Source organism: Tachypleus tridentatus, chromosome 11 (genome assembly GCF_004210375.1).
Source record: "Tachypleus tridentatus isolate NWPU-2018 chromosome 11, ASM421037v1, whole genome shotgun sequence".
Lineage (NCBI taxonomy): Eukaryota > Metazoa > Arthropoda > Merostomata > Xiphosura > Limulidae > Tachypleus > Tachypleus tridentatus.
In genome coordinates, this window is record NC_134835.1 from 39,999,289 (window position 1) to 40,007,128 (window position 7,840).

The window sequence follows — 7,840 nt, forward strand, 5'->3', positions numbered from 1 at the left end:
CAATCTTTTATAATCCAGTTTTGGTAATCCCGTGCCTATTGTAGCCTCATCTTTCTGTTCTTAGCTAATAAGAGTGAACCTCAGTGTGGTCTTCTGCTGATGTAGCCCAATCTGTTTCTGCACATCACTGTTGTGAAGAGCGGATTTTCGCCCACAAAACTGCCGCTCACTGGATTTTTTTTTTCCTCACCATACTCTGTAAACTCTGGATATTATAGTGCGTAAAAATCCCATGAGGTTAGCACTTTTGAGATGCTGGAACCACCACGTCTGGCACCAACAATAATTCCATGGTCAAAGTCGCTTAGATCACGCAAATTCCCTATTCTAAAGTTTGGTCGAACAACAACTGAATCTCTTGACCGTGTCTACATGCTTTATATATTAAGTTGCAGTCTCGTGATTCACTATTTGACTATTTGTTTTAAAGAGCAGGTGTACCTAGTAAAGTGGCCATTGAGTGTATATTGTGTTTGATAAATAAGCAATCTCCATAGACAAAAATTGGCAGTAGAATGGTTTGTACTGAAGAGCTTAGTTACTTTCAATATGACACTGTCATAGGATGCCACCTTTCCAACAAATCAATTTTCTATCCTGCTAGAGCTGCACCTGCCATCTGTAAGTGCTGTTATTGTAAAGTGGAAACGTCTAAGAGCAACAACAGCTCAGCCATGAAGCGGTAGGCCACATAAAGCTCACAGAACGAGACCGCCGAGTGCTGAGGCGCGTAAAACCGTTTGTCCACAGTTGCAACACTCACTACCGAGTTCCAAACTGCCTCTGGAAGCAACGTCAGCACAAAAACTGTTCACCGGGATCTTCACAAAATGGGTTTCTATGGCCGAGCAGTCGCACAGAAACCTAAGATCACCATGCACAATGCCAAGGGTCGGCTGGAGTGGTGTAAAGTACACCGCCATTGGACTCTAGATCAGTGGAAATGCGCAATCTGAAGTGGTGAATGACGCCTCACTATCTGGCAGTCTGACGGATGAATCTGGGTTTGGCGGATGTCAGGAGAACGCTACTTGCCTGAATGCATAGTGCCAACTGTAAAGTTTTGAAGAGAAGAAGTCTGTTAACTCCACTCATTAATTGCAGTTTTGTGAGCAATTCAGATAATTCAAAAATGTATCTGGAAATGTCTTTTAATATATTTTAATTTCTGAATAAAAAATTATAACTAATTATTTAATTTGTTAGCTTGTTTGACCATTTATGTTTTTAATAACACTTTGATGTCTCAAATGACTTTATTACAACATAAACTAATTTTAATTAGGTGATTTGTTGTGAATAAACTGTTAGTGCCATCTGATGAATGTTTTGAGTATTACTTAGAAACAGTTTGATTTGCTGTATATGTCCAAACTTTTATGTATATAATTATGATAGAGAAATGAACCCATTGGTAGTACTAAATTTGAAATATATTTTCACAAAAGTAGTTTTTACATTTTGAAATAAACGTATATTAAAGAAAGAATATTTATTAATATTAAGTCTCAGCACATACTAGGGCCAGGCATGGCTTGTTGGTTAAGGCGCTCGACTCGTAAACACGCTCACCCTATAAGCCGTAAGGGCGTTATTATGTGTTGGACACTATTCGTTGGTATTAGAGTAGTCCATGAGATGGCAGTGGGTGGTATTGACTAGCTGCCTTTCCTGTAGCCTTACACTGCTAAATTAGGGACGGCTAGCGCAGATAGCCCTTTTATAGCTTGAAATATCGTGATTAAGAGGTTATACATGTGAAATATGAGATTCTTGAGACAAAGACAAGTATTTTTAATCTCAAAATAAAAATCATTTTGCTCTCGCACTAGTAAAAATAATCGACAATTTCACGAGGAAATATTAATAAAATACTTTATTAAAAACCTGGCTTTTCGTGTGCAAAAGCCTACAATGGTTACTAAGTCTACCAAATTTTGTGAAGATACATTAAATATATTAGAAGTTACTAGTATGTAAACTGTAACAAGTACAAATAGTTACGAGTTAGGTCTGATGGGCCTAGGCAGTATCTGTTAAGTTAACTCTTCATGCTATGTCAGTTCAAGAGACAAACCACAGGATCATTTTTACTTGTATATAGTTCTAATATTATAACTTTTAATACAATATGTGTCTTTTCAAAATTTTGCTGTCTTGTTAATGAAATATTTTTATTAAAGATTTTCCCGTGATATATCATGTATTTGTTTTGAATAGTCTGTATGCAAGGTAAATTTTTGGTAAGATCAAAATACTTTTATCTATCTCAAAAATCTTGGATTTTTTTAAATTAATTTCTAAAACCTTCTAAATACATTTCAAACGTTTGTTTTTAGATCTACAAGCACGGTCCGGCATGGCCAAGTGTGTTAAGGCGTGCGACTCATAATCTGAGGGTCGCGAGTTCGCATCCCCGTCGCACCAAACATGCTCGCCCTTTCAGCCGTTGGAGCGTTATAATGTGACAGTCAATCCCACTATTCGTTGGTAAAAGAGTAGCCCAAGAGTTGGCGGTGAGTAGTGATGACTAGCTGCCTTCCCTCTTGTCTTACACTGCTAAATTAGGGACGGCTAGCACAGATAGCCCTCGAGTAGCTTTGTGCGAAATTCAAAAAACAAACAAACATCTACAAGCACAGTTTGATCATAAAAAATATACTTTCATATACTCTTTCAGTATTAAGTTTTCATCAAATGATTCAACGAATACTTTATTTTTTCCTACCAAACTATATGAAAATATGACTACCTAATACCCAATGTATTCTTTAAAAGCACATGCCTACAGCTTTTCTCTTGCCAATACTTGCGATCCAATAATTGTTTCGTCCATTTGGTATGGTGGTTTTTTTCTGCCACTAAGTTCACTAAGATTTGTTACTTAGTAGTAATGTTTATCTTATTAGTTTGATGGAAACAGTTAAATCTTTATTTATATCAATTTTTTTTAGCATCATATCTACTCTATTGTTGACTGTGTGTAAAGAACATAGCCTAAGAAACTAAAGATTCCTTTTATACATCAACCACTTCTATTGTTAACTGTCAGTTTCACATACCTCATAAGTAATTGACATACAGTCCTTATTAGAACATAAAAGGTTGGACCAGTCTGTCACATTCATTAATTTTCACTGACCACAACTTTAACTTCTACGTGTTTCGTATTTGTTATTTATCATCTGCAAGCCTCACTACTTCTGGAAATAGTAAGGTTGTCCGTAGACTCATCTTGTTATCGTGAGTGAAACCATTCATATTGTTAAACAATCAGCATGGGACTGATACAAATACGCCTTCTTCTAGGTGTTTCATACATGTTAAGGAAAGATAGATAACATAACAAAACATTGAGACTTTTCCCTAAAAGGATTATTTAAACTTATAAAATATAAGAGACTCCATTACGTACAGTTAACTCCGAGTTGGTCATTGCTGTCGACAAGATAAAGTGATTAGACAATTTTTAAATAAAACATAACAAAGAGTAAGAACTATAAACATATTTATTTTGTTATAAACCTACAGATTTAACTGTTTTATCTCATGATGTAGAGAAATTGAATATTACCAGGTACTACTAGTAACAACACTGTTAACTTTACACCATTACTGAAGTACACAAAGAACATACAACCGGTAGTAGGAAGATAAAACTAAAATGTGTTATATACCAGATGAAATGTTTCAATTACCACATTTATTTACAGAAGTTTTAGATCTGGCTAATAAATAGTAAGTTTCTAAACATTTGAACTCAGTGATAAGTTAGTGAAGTACCTTGCATTGTACTTACTTCTTTAACGAAGGATAAGCCTTGTTAATTTTTTTCTTCTGGGTTTAATACACTGATATAACAGACATAATATTTAATTTACAGTCTGTGTTTCTGATTAGAGAGAAGAATTAGTCTAAACCTAACACGTTTTGTTACCATAGTTACACATTCAGACTAATTGTCCTTAACGTTTAATACAATACGTGACAATATCAATAATAAGTTATCAGCGGAAGTAGAGAACAACGTTCAGTGGATCGCCGTTAAACCGCGGTATTTGGGGGTTAACCTGCTTAACCGCGGCTTAAGTGGTCCGCGGCTTAAACCTTTGTGACTGAAAAGCCGAAGTCGCCAACAGCTCCGCCGAGGAGCCTCATCCGGGCCATTGCGTGATCATTATAATATTAATGTATAGACTATTCAGATACAATTGACAAGTGCCGTTTTAACACAAACGACCAATGCATTGCGATGGTTCGCTTTTCCCCTTTTTAATAAATAAAATATACAACACAATTTTGATTAAGATTTATTAATAATATAAAGATTACAATAAAAATAAACCTTTTTATTGTAAAATTTCGTCTTTCCGTGTTACATGCGGGCCGCCATTTTAAATCTCGTGGTAGCGATATTGCGCAGTTGCACAAATTATTAAATTTTTAATACCGAATTTATTAACTGACAGTTAAACAATAAGAAAAAACAAATAAAATACATTTCAAACCATTTTATTTCACATTTTTTAAAACCATAACAAATATAAACAAAAAAGTTAGTTTCATGCTGAATTATTACATTTGAAATTCTTACGAATATATACGAAACCACATTAAATTTTTATCCACTTTTTACATTATTATCACAAAAATGTTATTCAATTTATTAATTTTAAAAATTACAAATACAGATAATATAGTTCAAATACAGTTTATTTCTTGGCAAAGTATGACGTTATTGTTGCTTCCTTCTTGCTCATTGTTGCCCTCTTCTTGGCGTTTGTGGCCAATATTTATACAATTCCATAAAAATATCGGATTATCGAATTAAAAATAATACTTTAATTATTGATCACTTTTTTCACGGATTTACCGCGGATTAACTTTAATGTATGGAGAGGTGTGATTCGGTAACAATGGCGGCCTCCATAAAGCTGACATAGAGAGCGGATAAGGTAGATTAACGGTCGATTTCTATTGTAATATATTTTATTTATTTCCCAAATTAAAGCAAATCCTTTTTAAATATTTGCTTGAAGTTATAAAGCCAGGATTAAATTCGTAAGTCGCGTTTTTACACGTTCTTAAATTAGCGGTGAGCCGCGATAATCCTCGCTCACATCGCTCACAAGACTTGCTACAGCGGCTTAAGCGATTTCACGGTTTACTGGTCCGCGGCTTAATGGTGCTTCACTGTATACGTCAACCACACAATAACTGTCTCATATCTACTACCACTGTGTCTCAAATTTTATAAAGAAGGTTTATACCCATCCATTCCTCCATGCTTTCAGTTGGAACCTAGAATATGATAATTTAATTCCCTATAGTTTTGAAATTAGAATAGCTTTCATTTGTAGTTAAGCATACACAACGGGCTCTCTGTGCCCTGCCCACTAAAAGGCCGGTTTCTAGCGTTGTTAGTCCATAGACATAACGCTGTGCCACTGGGGATCTAACATAACTTTGAAAAACTAAAAATACACTAATTTTCATGTTCTTGGAAGAAAGTCTACTTTTGTTATGTATCCGTCTCACCTGTGATTATTTGTTGTAAAGCATGATGTTACAGAAAGGGGTGTATGTGTTCCGCCCGCCACGAATTTTGAGATCAAAATTTTAACGTTAGAAGGCCTTACACTTACCCCTGAACAATCGGACGAGTCTTACCTACAGCGATTTAACTTGTTTTGTAGAGATGCATTTTACTGTAATTCATTCTTACAGAATCTAACCCAGTAACACACAAAAAGTTCATAAAATTTAAAAACATATTTTTTTGAATTTCGTTGTTAGGACCAATTAGATTAATTTTATGGTTTGAATATAATATTTATTGTATTTATTCAAGAATCTGACTAACTAGTCTACTTGTAGGGTTTGAGTATAATATATTGCAATATTTATTGTACTTTTTTCAAGATTCTGTCCGTCTCAAATTTTAAGACATAAAATGCTCAGCTTTTTATCGAAACTCTACGTTTTTTACGCGAAATGTTTATTTGTTAGTGACGCCTAACATAACCAAATGATTGAGGTGCTTATCTCGTAATCTGTAGATCACTGGATCGAAAGCCATCGTTAAACATGTTTACCATTTCTACTGTAAATGCGCTATTTAATGTGACAGCCAATCCCTTGGGATATGAGCAATCCAAGAACTGGCGGAGAGCGAATGTTTACTGCTTTCCTTCACTTCAGTCTATCACTTCAAAAATTAGGGACGACTAAAGGATACATCTTTGTAAAAAACACACCAAGCAAACATTAATAACCATGATGTATTCACGGTAGAAAATTTAAAAGTTTCTAGTTACACTTTGTTTTGTATGGTAAATTTAAAGAAAAAAAAACAAAAACAAAACAAAACACAACAACAAATAATAAAAATTATTCACTGGTGAAAGAGGATTTCGGAATCAATAAATATATGATTAATAATATTTTTAACGTAACCACTTCGAAATTAATTAAACTATAACAGTAACCCTAATCTACGTTTTAGTGTTGAAATTAGAGCCAATGTGACTGTTATGCGGTTATTATGAGCATCAGTGTAAATCGGGTGATTATATTATGTCAGTATAACTGGTATGAGACAACTTTGGTGTCAGAATGACAGTTGAGAAAATATTATAGGTGCCAGTATGACTGGTATTAGGTATGACAGTGTGACTAACGCTATTATATTCGTCAATGTGACTAATTTGACTAGTTTATGGGTGTCAATGGCTAGTGCGAGACCGTTATAATTGTCGGTATCTCTGAGACTGTTATATATGTCACTGTGACTAGCTTCACTCTATATATAGATGTCAGAGTAACATATACGAGACCATTATAAAGGGGGCCTGGTGGTTAAAGCACTCGACTCGTAATCTGAGGGTTGCGTGTTCGAATCCTCATTACACCAAACATTCCCGCCCTTTCATCCGTGAGGGCGTTATAATGTCCCAGTCGATCCTACTATTCGTTGGTAAAAGTGTAGCACAAGAGTTGTCAGAGGGTGGCGATGACTAGTTGCCTTCCCTCCAGTCTTACACTGCTAAATTAGGGACGGCTAGCGTAGATAGCTCTCGTGTAGTTTTTCGCGATATTAAAAAAAAAGCGGTCGCTTAGCATGTGAGAGGTACCGGGATCGATACTCGGCATTTCCAATCTATCATTTTCGAAAGGTTCTATAGCTATTGGACGTGGACGTACATTCTCTAAAAAAAGTATCTATCTATTAAAAGTTATATATTAATAATTTACTGTATTGAGCACAGGTTGAAGTAATATATTATTTCCGTGTTGTATATATTCAACTATAACTATTTTATCCATACATAAAGTCTGATGTGAGTGTCTTTTAAACCATCAAGTTTATATTATTTCTTTAAAATTATGCATAAAGCTGTTTAACTTGAAACTGTAATCCAAAATACTTCATGATTTGTGTTTTTAAGTGGTAGCTAGACCAACGTGTTTCGTATTATTTGTGAAACTAAAATTGCAATCTAACTTACATAACAGAATCAGTTACCTTTCTTAACCCTATCCTACTCATGTCATTTTTACTTTATGAATGACTTGGATTTTGATGTTCATACTTTGGTCTCAGTGGACTTTAACTAAAACTATTGTATCATTAAATGACTTCGGAAATCCAAAGAAATATCTCAACTTTTTGTGTCAATCAGTAGAGAAGATGGAAGAAACAAGAGAAGCTGATATCTATCCATAATAACACAAACCATGAAGAGGGGTATCCGGCAGAAATATATTTGGTGTTTGTTACCATCGTTATACCACATTGGAACTCAGCTAGTCCTTGATCCATTTTGTACTAAGTTATTTT